The sequence below is a fragment of the Meleagris gallopavo genome, chromosome 2, assembly GCF_000146605.3.
Source record: "Meleagris gallopavo isolate NT-WF06-2002-E0010 breed Aviagen turkey brand Nicholas breeding stock chromosome 2, Turkey_5.1, whole genome shotgun sequence".
In the NCBI taxonomy this organism is placed as follows: Eukaryota; Metazoa; Chordata; class Aves; order Galliformes; family Phasianidae; genus Meleagris; species Meleagris gallopavo.
In genome coordinates this window covers 11836805-11853530 of record NC_015012.2, presented here as the reverse complement: position 1 = coordinate 11853530, position 16726 = coordinate 11836805, and the positions used below count along the sequence as shown (strand labels likewise).

At 36.4% G+C, this 16726-nt stretch overlaps 1 protein-coding gene across 1 annotated transcript in view; it reads left to right on the top strand.

Moving 5' to 3' along the window:
- Positions 1 to 16726, top strand: part of LOC100548128 (1-phosphatidylinositol 4,5-bisphosphate phosphodiesterase beta-1-like) — a 383894-nt gene that overhangs the window by 37573 nt on the left and 329595 nt on the right.

Genomic DNA, 16726 nt, shown 5'->3' with positions numbered 1-16726 from the left:
TTTAATAAATAGTTATCTTCAGACCACAAGGAATTTGTTTCTGTAGCTGTGTATTCTTGCTGGTATTTGATGTGTTTTAGTATAAATATCACAGAATCACAGAATTGTAGGGGTTGGAAGGGACCTCTAGAGATCATAGAGACCAGCCCCCCTACCAAAGCAGGTTCCCTACACCAGGTCGCACAGGTAGGCGTCCAGGCGAGACTTGAATATCTCCAGAGAAGGAGACTCCACAACCTCCCTGGGCAGCCTGTTCCAGTGCTCCGTCACCCTCACCACAAGAAGTTCTTACGCACATTCGTGCGAAACTTCCTGTGCTGCAGCTGATGTCCGTTTCCCCTCGTCCTGTCTCCATGTACCACTGAAAAGAGACTGGCCTCACCGCTATGGCCGCCACACCTCAGATATTTATAAACCTGGATCAGGTCCCCTCTCAGTCGTCTTTTCTCAAGGCTAAACAGACCCAGTTCACTTAGCCTTTCTTCATAGGGGAGATGCCTGGAGCATCTCCCGTATGAACTTGAGTCAAGTGCTTACATATTAAAACAGCTTCCCACGTGTTCTGGTTTACTGCTAGGAAAAGGTGAACGTTCAGTATAAATGCTGTATTTAAACACTAGTCAAATATTTATTATTGTTGAATGAATGACCTGACAAGGATGTGGTTGGACTAAAATGTACAGGTTGTATTTCTGAAAGTGGAAAGCTTTATTAATATTTGAAGAATGGCTTTAATTAGTCTTGACTGTTGGTAGGTCTGTTCACTTTATCAATGTACACTCAGTATAGCCCTTTTCACTAACTTATAATTGGCAGTTTCCCATAGGAAATAATCATTATTGGTATTATAAAAGCACTTTGTATCTATCACACTTGGGAAATGAAAGTTTTGCAGAGGTCAAAATAAAGTGTGCCCCCAATTATGCTAATAATTCATACCACAAATGATCCACTGGAAGGTTTAATAGCTCGGTAGTACACTCATACTTCCTTAAAGTAGGAAAAAATTGTATTGCATTTTGATATTCTATAAAAAAAAGGAAAAGGAAAAAAGTTTCTCTCTTATAATCTACCACCTGATTTGTCATAGTGACTTCAGGATCTTAAGGTTTTGTTTTTAAAATAATAAATCTAAGAAGTCTTCCACTTCTTTTTTTCGCTTAAATAAAAAAACAAACAAAAAATTTAAAAACAGTAAAGCATGGCATTTTCATTTGCAGATTAACACTATAATCTTACACACCTGTATCCTTTGCTGCAGGGAAGGTGTTGAAGTCATTTAAAAAGTTATGTTTAAAGAAAAAAAAACAACCTATTAAAAGCCAGTTAAAAAAAAAAAATTAAAGCAAGCTGAATTTTTTGTTTGCTTTGCCTGTCAAATTAATTTCCTTTATTTCCTCTGAGGTAATTCACTTCTGCAGTTCACTTTAAAGATTTAGTAGCTAGACTATCCAGAACTTCTCAAAACATCAGAAACAAATCTTCAGCATATAGTTAGAAAACATTTGATTTTCCATCTTCTCACTGTTGTGGCATGTCCACCAGGTAGGTCGTCTTTGTACCAGATTGCCTGTTCTACATGAAATGGACTTTTCTTTTGGAATTCTTGGGCTAAAACATTAGTGAAAGGCTAAATGGGATAATGTACTCCTGAGACTGATTTTACTAATACACCTGCAGTCAGTGTGCATCTACTGAGTTCTTAAAAATATTGAAAAGGGCCGTCTGAAAGCTAACACTTGCAAATGTCTCCAAATTGAATTATAAATGTTTCTGGTAAACAACATGTTTGCTGTGTGTTGTCAGATCCACTTAAAATGTCTGGCTCTATCAGGTATGCATGTTTTGCAGCACACTTGAAGGAGAAAGAAAAAAAAAAACAGGGAAAGAAATGAAATAAATAACTCAAGTTTACTCGTGGTTTTTTGAAAGCGTAGAACCGCATTTTAATTATGCATTTCCTTGTTTAAAATGTTTATTTTTTGTTTCCCCTCAAATAAAGTCTTTTCTAATAGCTTTACTTGAAGAGAGGGGCAATTGGTTTGTTTCTCTTCTTAGATGAACTGTTAATAAGGAATGTTGACACGTATGACATTCACATAGAGAGCTGATCGAAATTTGCATACACTGTGATGTTGAGCTGCATTAGGAAAGTTACTGATTTCTGCTTTATTAAGGGTATTGTTTTGTTTCCAGCAGACATGAGTTATTGCAATGCTGCCTTCATAAAATGTATGCTACGAGAACATTCTTCTGCAATAATTTTGTGGAAAGCAAGGCCTTTAATATAAAAATGTTTGCATAAGAACTGTATTCTGGTGCAATTGACTACACTTGTACTTATGGAACAGAGTGTGTGTGAGCTGCTGGTAGGCTTGAACTTGAATTTTGCTCATGTCCTCCTGCAAATATTTTTCTGTTTTGACATTTATTTTTTCATTCTCAATTGTCAGGTGTTACGCTTGGTAATAAGAGCACAGACCTTTAGCTGCTGCTAGTTCTCTTCAAATGCAATTTACTTTTCTTCAGTGCATAAATGTTTCTATTACTCTAATCAAACTGTTCCTGTTCATACATAGATGATTATTTCTATGAAAATGCACATAATCTTGTGTCTAGAAGATAAAGGCTGATTTGTTACATTTATATGGTACAGTGCATACACATGTAATTCAGTGCAGGATTCTGATTTCTGTACATTACACACAGACTGTATTGTACTGTCTAAAACCTATGTTTTAAGTGTCAGGTGAAGAATGGAAGTTGAAGTGTGAGTCCAAAAGTAAGTTCATTTAGCATCTGTGGTGAAATATAGATCTATATTTACAAACAGTGAGATGCAGAACTCCTTATTAAAGTATTGTTTCATTGAACTTTTTGAGTACTGTGGTTTCTACTTTATGGCAATGTGAACAATTAAAACCTTTGAATTTTTTTGACTGTCCTAATTATTTTTTTCCTGTGAAGCTTTCTAATACTGGTCTCATTCTGCTTACTCTACTAGTGAGTCAAGTATGTCTCTTGATTATACATGTGCTTTTAGACCAATGGGGACAAACTGATCCAGTTTTTCCTTCCTTCCAGGTGCAATTATGGGTCTCAATATAATAAAAATAAAATGATTGAATATCTACAGAGGTTCATATGACATATTTTCCATTTATTTTAAGTTTTGAAGCTAGAATATCTTAATTGATAATCCCATAAGGTTTGTTTTTTCGTGAGCTCTCTTTTATCTCAGAGGTTCTGTATTTTCAGGGTATTGCCAGTTCTGCAAAATGTGGCTATCAGACTATTGCAATTATAAGCTGAATTCATCTTGCAGTTAAGAGGAAAAAATCCAATGGTTTTAATGGAGGAAAATCAGATTTAAGGAACAGAGCCTGAGAAGTCCTTAATTGTTCTAATCCCTGCACAAATGTCCAGTCAGAACACTTCACAGTCGCTGTACCATCTTGTATCAGTTGAATCTTCCTTGATGTGAAATATAAGGAAAATCTATTATTCAGTAGTCTGCAGTATAGCCTGCTGAAGTCAGTGAGATCAGCTTTTCCATTTGTCTGAACATACTGTAAGAGAAATCAAGGAGATTCATAATTATTTTTTAAAGTCTCTCTATTTCTCAAGTTAACTAAAATTTCCTTCATTTGGTTGGCAAAACTGTTGGCATGATAAGGGCTCCTTACAGAGTCTTGCAGTTCTCATCAAAATCTTTGTAGCCTGCAGAGTTTTTGATAGCATGAGTGTTTCTGTTGTTGTTTTGCAACTTTTATTTTAGTGCATATCAACTGTATGTGTCCCTGTTCTTGTGCTGATGTGATTTTACTCCCATCCTGTAGTCTCCTGTAAATCTATCAACGGACAGGTCCTGTGTGGGCAGGACCAGTTGCAGTGCAGGAGCAGATGACTTTTTTTTCAGTGGTTGATTTTGGACAGCTCACATTGCTTAGCTGTTTTTCTGCCACTTAAGAATTCTTCAAAGAAAAGTGCCCCTCCATCTGTCAGCAGAGCAGTTAGCATAGTAAAGCCAGGATGTCTGCTGGTATCATGATATGCTTCTGCATTTCTGGTATTTTTATGTGGCAGGAGCTACTCTGTTTGAGGAATTATTGCTCTCAGTTCTCCTCTTAGAATCTCAGTTCCACTAAGGTTAAAACAAACCAAAAAAACAAATCTAGAAAAAACAAGTATCCAAAGAATGTTCTGATGTGATGTGTCCGTTATTACCTTTTTTTTTCTTCTCAGATGTAGAGCTAATGTATTTAAGTATATGATCCTAATCCTTCAGCACTTCCTCAAGCATTGATTTTTATTTTCTTTGCTTCAGTAAAACAAATGGTCCCAGACTCTAAGTAGAGGGAACACTTCCCATGCACCTCATGTTCCTAAACACAAACTTTTTATAAAATTGTTACTTCTACAGAAAACACCAAAAATCAATGTGGAGATTGAGGGCTTTTTGTTTTGTTTTGTTTTGTTTTTTTGCTTTCAGTGCTTGTGCAGAAGGGCAAAGAAGTTGCTTCCATGTTGTTTGTCTGAGTGCTAATGCAAAAGCTGAGCAAATTAGAGGTTTGTGTGTTGCTGAACTAAGCAAACAATGCAGCCACTTGTGCTACCTTTATTTTGCTATTATTAAAACTGCATTCAGAGTAAAGAAGTGGGTACCATATTGATTTGCTGCTGAAGCAAAAGATGAAAATGTCAGTCTCCTTAGTACAAATGGGAATACTGCTTCTGTTTAGGATGTCAGGATTTCAACAGCTGTGCTGTCTTAAGCATGCTGGCTGCAGAAATAAAATGTAATTAAAAACTAATTCTAGGTTACCATTAGGCTAGTGCTAATGGAAAGAGTCCCTGACCTCTTCATGGATAATGTGCTTTTCATCACAATTAGATTTTTCTCTTGTTTTACTGCCCATGTGCAATACAGTATTGCTACATAAAAGATTGTTCAGCCCTTTCTCAGTACCGTGCTTTCCCATTGTGTATCTCAAGTATATGAGTTTGCAGACTGCAGCAGAATGTTAAAAACAGCTCTCAGGAATTTGTTGAATTAACGCTTTGTTGTTAGGATTGCTGAGTAGCATTTTAGAGCAGCACACAGGTAAAATTTGATGGCTTAGATATGTTAGGTCACTCTTCACAGCTAAAGTGAAAGATTGCAGAACATAGAATTCCTTCAGAAGTCTGAAAGGTTGTGTTTGATTCTGGTTTTGTTTCTGAAGAATTAAACAAAAATCCTATTTACAAAAGCACAGTACCACAAAACCAACAGTGAAACAGGGTTTGTTAGATGTTGCCAGCTAAATGGTGTAAAGAGAAAATGATGTTGTCGTGCAACTCTTGCTTTTTATTTTTATATATTGATGTTAACTTAGCAAACTTACAGCTGAGGCCTTTAAATCTCTGGTTGAGTAGTTTGAAATCTGGTTTGTCTTGCAGGTAGAACCGTACAAACGCCAGGTGGAGAACATCAGTAGATTTATGTTTTTCAAGTTCCTCTCTTTTTTCCACAGCAGCAGTGCAGAATAGAATATATTGTTGACAGTGCCTTTTTTAAAACTGTTTTTTTTTGTTTTTTTTTTTAACAGAGAATTCTCAGATGCTGTAGGTCTGAAGAGTATTTAGCAATCAAAGAGAAAAAGCTGAGAACTTATTGCAAACAACCATATGACTAATTTGCAAGAAGAGTGTACTTCTAGCATTACTAGCAGAAGTAACTGTAGTTAGTCAATTGTTAGCCTGGATGTAGTTTGAGTAAGTGGTTGTATTTGTCTCCATAATATTTCAGTAGTTTCAAAATATGTTTTAAAAACTTAATTTGGCATTGCTTAAAGTACTCCCTCATCATGCAGAAGACAAAAGCTGTAAGACAAAAGCTGTACAAACAGAGCGTAGAAGTAGTTTGGCAGTATAAAAATCAAGTGGTTATTCCTGTAAGCTGTATCCTGTTTGATGTACAGAAAATTCTTCATCAGTGGAAGGTAAGGTCGACATAAATGCAGCCAGTTCCCTAAGCAGTTTCGGTTATTATTGATACAATTTTTATTTCTGTACTAAGCAGTAAATGGACACGGTCTTTTTTTGTTTATGCAGGGATTTAGAAAAAATTATATTGCCCTTAATTCTTCTAACTTTTATTAGGAAAGACATTGAAGACAAATAGAACAGTGACAAATCTAATAATAGGTCTTTTATGCAGTGCTGGTTTTTATATTTTGCCAAACTGGAGCATTTCTACATCCAATTGTGATTTTCGGTTGAGTCATCTTTTGCAAAAGTGGAAGAAGAGAAATATAGTGATTTAATTTTGATTTTATTTCAGCTGTGTTGATTCAGGTCTGGTTTTGAAAGCTTCATGCACAGAACTTTATTATTACTATTTTTATGTATTTTTTGAAAAGCGATAAACTGTGGTCTCCACTTTCTTTTGGTCATGCAACATTTCTAGAGTTCTACTGCTCAGCTTGCATACTTACTTTTTTGATTGCTGTATGCAGATTTTATAGTGATATGTTCTTACCAGCAATTTTAGTTCAAAGGACAGCTGTGAAAATGTACTTGGAGTTCTTTTAAATAAGAAGGGAAATCCTGGAGCCTCAGGAACTAGGAATGGCAGTACATTTGTGTATGTAAACCTACGGAGTTTGACTTATTTCCTTGTGTGCCTGATGCTTACATTGCTTTGTATATTTCATATGCAAGTATTTGCCTAAGTAATTTTTAGGGACAAGTACTTTTAAGTACACTAAGGCAGCTATTATTTTCAAAGTCTCTACAGTGCTTCTGGCACTATAGGAGCATGTAATTGTATGAATAATTGAATGTCATCTACTTGAACAGTTAGTAAAATAGGAAGCTACAGTGAACGTATTGTTTGCTCCTTGTCTCTTTCACTCTTTGTGGTGGACAAATGTAAATATTTCTTACCTCCCTTTGGCATTGTATTTTGTCACATGCAGTACTGCCATTCCACATATGGTAATTACTATTGGTAGATAGTTTTTAGGAATGCTTTCTTATGCCACCAAACCCTCTGAGTCAGGAATGCCAAAACTCCTTGGGCGTGCCAGGGAAATACTGTGCAGAACGATCACTCTTTAGAGTGTGCATGGTCTGTCTTTTCAGTTTTTGTAGTAAATGCTGCTTGTGGGAATAGGATGAGGTTTTGCATTGTCTCTGAAATTCAGCAAGGTGCATGAGGCATGGCTGGTATGCATCAAAGCTGAGACTGGTGAGGAGCACTGGATCAGATGGAGTGCTGCTGTGCTGTGGGAAGGCACGAAGGAACTGTTCTCACAGGATAGCTTGCCAGCAGGTCTGAGCAGTGACAGGGATGACGGCAATAATAGCTCTGGATTTCTGCTGCTCTTCCTTAATGAGGGAAAGAAGGCAGTGGAAGAGCATGTGCTAGGCTGTTTGAGACTTTGTATTCAGTGGGCTTTCTCTTATTTTCCAGCCCAGCAACTTCCCTGAACTTGGATAGGTTTTACCTGTAGTGAAAAGGCACAGGCACCAGTACTTCCATCCTCAACCCCCACAGCTGTTCAGAAATCCTTGCAGTTGGTGCAGCTAGATCTCTTGTGCAGTGTGAATCTGGATTTCCTTCCTCTTCTCTTCTAATGAAGGAGGGATTCACCTTTTCAAATATAGAGCAGTAACCTTCTCCCTCCTCCCACTTATTTCAATTATCAGGTGTGCACTATATCTAGGAATCTAATTTTAAATTAACTTGTCACCCTACATCCCATCTGTAGAGGTTTACAATTTTAAACCAATTGCCTTTGAGGTGACTTTATATACTGCTCCATTAATATATATGTATCAATTCTAGGACACTTATGAACTGTGGAATAAAATACCCTCCTGAGCAAGATGAGGGAATGGATGCAGTTTGCATTTGATTTGCTTTAGAATCAGAGCTGTGATATGTCAGACTTGATGGTGAGTGGGGCTGTGAATGGCTTATAGTAATTGTATAAATACCAAGCTATTTTAGGACGGTATTAGACCAGATACCAAGTACCAGATGAACTTAATCTTAATTGTGTTATATTATCTGTGGATATTTTATTAAAATATAGGAGGGACTAAACTTGCTCATGCCTGGCTCTGTCAATATTTAGATGACCAAGGGTATTGACTTCCACTTGAAAGCGTTTTACATTAATTTTATTAAAGAATTATGTAAATAATATGATGGGTGACAAGATAATATTCATGAGACTGGTGAATCCCTAGATTTTGTAGTTGTATATCATACTGGTGTTGATGATACGGTAGAATAAAATTCCTGTGTGATTCTGTGCTGCTTTTGCTGTTACAGTTCCAGGAAGGGCAGCATCACACTCAGGCCAGCAACTAGCTTACAGTACAAAGGCTGCAGTCACCTGGGGGTAAGAAGCAGCTCTCTATGACTGAAAAGAGCCATACTTAGTTTTACACTATAATCCTTATTTTGTTCTTAATTATTTAATTCTTTATCCTGAGGTAAATGATATTAGTACTGCGGTAGAGGAAAATCATTTTCTTTGGGAAAGGAGACTTCTTTTCCTTTCCCTTTCATGCCTCTACAGTTGTGTCACTACCAATGAAAATCTTTCATCTTTGCTGGCAGGAATACAACTCATTGCTTCTTTTAAAGCAAAACAGAGCCTTCTTTGCACTTCTAGGTACATCTGCAGCAGAAGGACTAGGGCGTGAATAACCTGTGTTCCAAAACCCCCCGATTGATCTGTCCCTCTCTCTCAGACACCCAGCTTGTCTAGGCTCCTTCTTGAAGGGGTATGCTAATGCTGAGGGGTCATTTGGAATCAGCAACAGGGGCAAAGAAAAGGTGCATGTGAGATAGGGCAGGGAAGACATGAAGCAGTGCCCAAACTATAGTGTAGCGGCAAGGGAAGATGGCATCTGTCGAATAACTACATTAGCATGGGACTAAATAAATAAAAAACCCCTCTCAGTGCAAGTGTAAGATTTTATCATTTCATTAACAAAAACCAGACCTGGCTGTTGTTCTAAAAGTAGATGCTTAACGAATCTTTCACTGATAGTTAAAAATTAACCAGACTTTTGTGTTTCTACTTAGTTTGTGTACATTAGTTTGATTGTTATACGTGTAGTACAACTTCTGACGCATAAGTAGAAAAACACAGTTGCCTTTTGGAAGTTTAGATGACCAGTTCATAGCAACAGCAAATTAACCCATTGATTAACAGATCCAACATTCAATCTTGGTGTTTCAGTAGCAAAAAGACTGGTGATCGTTGAGCTCCTAAATAGCAAAAGGTTCTAGCTATATGCTATGATTGCAGAAAGGCTACTCATTTGAACATAATTCCAAGGAATTTATTATAGAGGCCTTATATTTAAAGAAAGATCTGTGCAAATTCTGTATCTGTGGCTCAGAAAGAGTCAAAATACACTGAAATGGTAAGTTATTCTCTCTGAAGAGAATACACTTCAAAAACAGGATTCATAAACAGACAGACATCCAGCCATGTGATGTACCCAGAGGCAATCTTGTAGAATGAAGCTGGGGAGGCTGTTTAGCTCAGTAACATGGGAATATTTTCCACAGCTTTGCCTTAGTAGTTTTTGCATAGATCTGTTTTTATTTGAGGGGGTAAAAATGTGATTAAGTGGTAGTGACAGGGCAAATGAGACCGGTTGTGGAAATAAAGCTGAACAGTATTTTTAATGTATATTTAAAGATATAAATTCAAATATATTCTCAGTTAACTGCTAACTATTCTTTCACTATGTATCATGTGGCCCTGTGTACTCATGCTAATGGAACTATATGAGGGTGGCTGGGAGGATGCTTCCTACATAGCTGGAATGTACTGCAGTTTTTAGTCTTTGTCTAAGGATCCTTTCTTATGCTTTCTTTGCTTATGGCTTATGGAAAACAAAATTTCTAACCATACAAATGTGCTTCAGGTTAATGTTCTGTATACAGTGAAGACTGGTCAGGGAGATGGTAGTCTTACATTCTTGACATTTACTTATTTTGAAATCAATGTTGTACTGACATTCACTTCTGTGTAATGTAGATACAATAAAAAATGTCAGCTTTCCATGGCCCACAGACCAAAAAAAAAAACAAAACAAACAAACAAACAAAAAAATTGAAGCAAACCATCAGCAACTCTCCAGAGTATCTACTCAGTTCCTTTTTTATTGTTAATGTCAATCTGCCTCATAGAAACATTTTTTAACAAAGAAACATATGCTATACATAGCAAAAAGGATCTCAAAAAAAAAAAAAGTTTTATTTTTTTCTGTACCCCCAACCCTGGAGTTAGACAAGTAATCCAGTAGGACAACATACTACAAGTACTTAAAGAAGGGAAAACATTTTAAAGTAAAAATATTACCTGCAAATATACTTCTATATGGATATGTTTATATACATACATACATACATACATACATATACATATATATATGTGTGTGTGTGTGTATATATATATGTATATATACACACACACATATATAAAACTCATTATAATGTATCTGTTTTTAAATTAGAAATATGGAAATAGATAAAATATGTTTTATAATTGCAGGGTTAACTTGGATATATAGTTGCATGCATGTGTATGTTGAGGTACCCTTCTACAATACAGAAAGAAAAGAAAAAAAAACTTGGAGAAAAAGAAAGAACAAAGAAAACAAAGTAGTTGCTGAGTTTCAGTGCAAAGCTAGTTTGAGGAGAATGTCTTGGAAAAAAAAATTCAGTGTTTTCGAAAATAGTTTCAAGACCTAGGTCTCTGAGGATACTCAAGTCCTGAGATGTGCTCTCAGCATGGCATGTTCCGAATCTTGTCTCTCTGGAATCTGTAAGATATGCAATGTTCTGGCCTGAATAAGGCCTCTGGAAGCACTTTGTGGGTGCTGATGCTCAACAGGTTTATTTTCATGGGAAGTAAAGCACATCAAAACTCTGCTTGAGGAGAACTTAGATTGATGATACTATGATTCTAAGATTGCAGAAGACCACTGTGATCACCTAGTCCAACCTGTCAATCCATCACCAATATACCCACTAACCCATGTGACTGTGTGACATCTATCCTATTCTTGAAAACCTCCAGAGGCAGCAACTCCACTAATTCCCTAGCAGCCCATTCTGATGCCTTACCACTCTTTCTGAGGAGCAGTCTTTCCTAATTTCCAACTCGAGCCTTCTCTGGCGTAATTTGAGGCCATTGCCTCTAGTTCTATCGCTGGCTATGTGGGAGAGGAGGCTGACCCCCTTTCCAGCAGTTGTAGAGGGTGATAAGGTCTCCTCTCTGTCCTAAGTCACCTTCCTACTGGTAGATTTCAGCTCTACCATTTATATTTATCAGAAGGCAACTAGAAAATTAATAGTGGATTTTTCCTTCTTTCCTCAGTTTGTTTACTTTGTGCATTAGAGTGCTTTGTGATTTACAGTTCCTCTTCTCTTGAGCAGTCAATCAGGCATGCTCCTGTTTCACTTGTGGTAGAGATCAATTTAAAAGGTTACTCAGTCGCAGGAGAGAGAAGCATGTTTTAGAAAATAGGTAAATGAAATTGTAAAATGAAAGAAATAGTTGGGTAAACTAGGGAGAACACAGTAAGATGAAGTCTTTTGGCTTTGTTTATAACATACTTCTTCCTACTTTTTACTTGGCACACTGAGGTCAATAATGCTGTGATTTTTACATGGCTAAGATGCATTACACTTCTAGGTCTCAACCTAGACTGCATTGCAGGTAGATGAAAGGGTTCCTTCACAGGGAGACAGGCGTAGACTGTTCTGCTTTGGTCAGGGAACAGTAATAATTGATTGTTTTAGGGATAGGTCCACAAAACAAGGTTACGATTTCCCCAGTAATAAGTCTTGGGAAGAGATTAACTGCTAATGTGCAGTGAAGGAATGGTATTTAAATAGTTGCTGTTACCACTGTTAGTTTTAAACAAAGCTAAATACAAATGTGTGTACCCTAACTGCTTCTCTCATTTTTCTGCTTTTATAAGCACGGTTTAAAGCTATGTAAAGAAGAAAAAGCAAGTATGGAAAGGAGGGCACATTCTAGCACGGGAAGATGTTTTGATGTCTTACCTACTATGCGACGATTTACTCCTGTACTCCATGAAGCTGGCTGTAAGGAATAGCTTGTTTTGATTTTTTCACTGTTCAAGAGAAATATAGCTCAGTCTTTCAAGGGTTTTTTCTTGGTGACCTGCAACATTCTTTGTTTTTGTTTTTATGTAAAACTAAAGGTTAGGAGGTGTGTGGTTTTAGTTTGTTTCTTCTTTTTCCTCCGCAGAGCTTATGCTTTAGAAAGGGAGAAGACATGCCAGTGTTACTAAAGTATAATCTTCTATTTTGGTTTGGGAACTTAGCAAAGGCAAATCATGGAAAAAATGTCTTGGAAGTATGAATAGTAGCTGTTCTGCATTACTGAAGTATTGCTTTGTACTACATAACTCAAGTACACGCTAAAGGAATTAAAGAGTCAGCAACTTTATGGAGAGAAAAATCTGTAAACATACTTGTAAACATATATTTTCATTTTTAAATCTCCATACATATGTATGGCAAACCAGATTAAGTTTAACAGTATTTGTGTTTGTTTCCTTTAAATGTATTTTAACTTCTGTGCAAAATTTCCTTCTTCTGAGTCTTATTTTCTTTTGGATGGAGTTAATATGTTTTTCTTGCATTTAAAAAAAAAAAACCCTGCCTTTCTTGTTAGCATGCTGATAAGTGTTGATCTTTTTGATTCTTTAAGTGTAGTAGTGTACACATTAAACACTTCTGTCAAATTAGGATTTTAAAAGACAGCAGCTTTTAAAGTGTATGATGGGTGTATGCAGCTGTATGCTTTCATTTCTTCTCAACTCTGATTCTTTTGCATCAATTGCAGCACAGCACAAATACTTTTTGAATATTTATTAGAGTATTGTTCATGTTTGCTCAGACATATTTTCACACTTAATTTGTTTGTAGGCTATTGGAAAAGAGTACCAAAAAACTCTCTCTGTAAGTTTTTCTTCTTAGTGGAATTACTTCAACTCAAGTTTGATGACTGCTTTGTTTTCCTCTCTTACTGGAGCAGGTTTGTCTTTCCTGAGATGTATTTTTAGTAATATTTTTAATGGAATAAATATATGCTAATAAATTTCAGTAGCAGCAAAACCTTGGAAGTATTTTACTCAGAAGTTTTAGAATAGGTCTTTAAATGTATTTTCTTCGATCATTTCAGAAGGGGAGAATTTGGTTTGCTGTGTGTCATGCAACTTTATTTGTGGGACCTGTTTCATTAATGGCAGTGTGAACAACTGCTGTTATGAATTTGCTTTAGTGAAACAGAATTGTAATAACCTCAATGTGTGGAAAACTATCATGTCTCATTTTTGTGGCTTCCACAGGCTTTGAGAAGGAACCTGTTCTTATGAAAGCAGAGAAGTTTACTGATAGTCAATGAAGAACATTTAGGAGCAGGTGTAATATGTAGCAGTTGTTGTCTGTTTAGACTGAACTAAGAGAGAGAATAGCTTTTCAAAGACCAATCTGTGAGGAGCTTTATCAAAAGACTACTGCAGAGTATGTTTTGTAGATGGCTTTTGTTTTCTGATTTACTCTCCATAGGTATGATTCAATTCCTATCTCTCTTTGTCCTTTACTGTAGACTTGACTTTCCTGGCTTTTACTTTGTTTGGAATGTTCTCAGTGATGCTCCTCCTGAAGCCAGACCACCTTCCTCTACCTTTATTCCACTAACTGTACAGTGGCGTGGGGTTTTTGTTTGTTTTTTGAGGGGGAGGCTGTTTGTTTGTTTTTAATATCATAAAAGGCAGTATGTGATATATTGGGGGTTTTTCCGCCTCTTTTTCTCTTCCTGCAGTGAAAGGATTTTCTTTGTGTTTTATTTATTTATTTATTTTTAACAGTTTGTATCTCTAAGAGATCATGTGTGTAGATGAAACTTTAAATGCAGTCAGCTCTCTTCATAGTGGCAATAATCCACTGAATAACTGGCACAGTTTTTGTTGAGAAGCTCATGCAATTTCTGACTATCGACTTTTCCACAGAGGCATAGTGAGACTTTTCTGTAGCTCAGGTCATTCAACCATTCCGTTTCAGTGATTAGCTCAGCCACTGAGAAACTGATTGAGAAATGGAAAGGAGTATCTTGTTCTTCTATGAGTAAAAGTGAGAAGAGATCAATATCTGAAGTTTCAGAGGACACAGTAAACAAAACCATCTTGTTCTGTTCCTTCACTTCAAATAGTACTTTTTATTCTGTAAAGTCATTTAAGTCCAAAATATAAGTTAAAATCTCTCCTGCAAATTCAGAGTCTGCTTGCTGATTTAAGATTGATTTAAATCAGTAGTTTCTGCTACCTTTTCAAAAATATAAAGGGAAAAAAACCCCACAAATTCTTTTTTCTAATCTGAATTTAGTTGTGTTTGTTTTGTAGAAAAGGTGCTTTTTTTGCATAGCAGACAACTACCATGCTTCTGAAGGTTGGCCTTTGCCTTTGGATTCACGTACTCCCCTATATATACTGGATCTATTTCTCGCCTGCTTATGAGGATGAAGCTCTGTGCAAGCTGTGGGCAAATTTGCTTTTGGTTAATCAGATTGTTTGGTGTCAGTACAGCAATTGTGCCACAGAACCAGAAGAAGGTGTTTTCGAAATACTTTCCTCAAGAATCGAAGTCCCATGGAAAAGGTTACTCCAACTGCTTGGAGCGTGTGTAATGGCAGGGAGATCTGAAGTAGGGTGACCAGCTAGGTGGTAGATGGAGAGCGCTGTACTGTTCTCTTATTTCCTTCTGATAGAGTTTCAAGTCTGTGAGTGTTCACAGCAGGCTGCTGTCATTCTGAACAAGGTCACTTCTTGTACGTCAACTACTTAACAGAAATTTTAGGATGAAATCGCTTAACTTGCTTTAATACAAAATTGCAGTTGTTTTCAGGAAGACACTTAGATAATTAAGATCATATTATTTAATCTTTATTTTTTCCTTAAAGATAAAAAGTAATTTCAGTAAATAAATTAATAAAATTTTCATCAAGCATGCATCTGTTCCTTCCTTATTTCACACCTGTCAGGGAAGGTATTTATTCTAACTCTGTGCTCTCATATAATTACTTTTTCCTGGTATTCATTGAATAACAACAGCTGCCAGTGTTCTGGTCAGTTATAATCATGAAGTGTTCCACACGAGCTGATTTCTGTAGTTAACTTGGGTGGTGATTTTGAAGTAATTGTAAGGCCTTACTCTGTTGGCCGTTTTTGTTTTCATTGGACTTGTTTTATTGGGCAAGGAATTCTTCTCATCTCTGCTACCTTTAGTAAAATTGAGGAATAACTCATGATGCCAATGGCGTACAGTTGTAAGTGCATAAAAGCCCTTTTCATGCACTCTCAGGAGCCTTTGTAGCTCTCCATCCGCATTTTCAAATAATGAGCTTTGGAGAAGAGCCAGACTGATACTGAGTAACAAGCATTTTGAATGAGTAGCATTCTCAAGTCCCATTGCTACCCTGATTGTATTCTGTAGCTTGTTGGCCTTCTGGTGAAAAACAATATTTCTATTGATCTCATTGTTTATAATCTACAGGAGAATTAAGTGCAGTTTTTGATCAAACAAAACTAGTTAATGTACATTAAAAATGAAAAGAAAAACACCTCTGCAACACTTTTTATTGCAAAGGAAGGTGGGAAGTGACTTTCTGGCATTCGGTAAACTTAGGATGCAGAGGATGTTTCCAGATGCTTTTACTTCAGTTAAAGCAATGCAGCCTAAACTGAGATGTCCACAATTAAACAACAACAGCAACAACAACAACAAAAAAATAATAATAAACAAAAATCAAAATAAAAAAGCAACAGCGGTATAGAAACTGGAGCAGTGAGTGAAAACAGAGAAAATGGTCACAAGAGAATGTATATAATATAGGTTAGATGAAGAATGAGTTAAGTAGAAAGAAAGAATTGTTACAGCGTAGCAAGAAAAAAAACCACAACAGTTTTTACATACACAGAGACATGTAGACGTAGTAGTATTTTATAAGCTGTTTAGCTTTATGGGTAGGATTTCACACCTAGCTTTGACTGCCTAAAGCAAGGCATCTTAGCTATTGGCTTGGCAGTTCTAAGGTTGCAGAAGAGAATATGACACTTAGGGGAGTGATTCATCTGCCTGGATTAGACAAATATCCTAGGATAGTGTATGACTTGTCCTCCGGAGGTGTCTGGCATTTTGCATTCACTAGAAAGTGCTGGACAGATAGCTTGTCTGTGGCATGCAGCTCTTGAGTTAGATGAGAGAAAGCCATGCTTCAGCCTCGTATTCTCTGTAAAGCTAACTCTGCAGTTAAGTTGATTTGTAGACCTTCCCTTTTGCAGTTACCACAAGTGCTCTTGTCCAAGGTTTACATATATTCATTTTTTCTTGTGTTTGTTATTGTTCTAGTTCAAGTAGTTGCTTTTCAAATTTGCACATGAATGTGTGCTAAAAATTACTTGACTTACACTTGCAGTATATAATCTGTTACTGAATTTTGTTTAACATTCATTTCATATTATCATGTAAATTAACACGCTGTGATTTGTGTAATTTGTATTTGTATAAAAGGAAAATGTTAGGCATTTGTTTTAATTTTAGAATAGCTGAAAAAGGCTGTATTTTCTTCCCCAAGAAGAGCAGAGAAAACCTTTACTGAAAGCATTTCCTAAT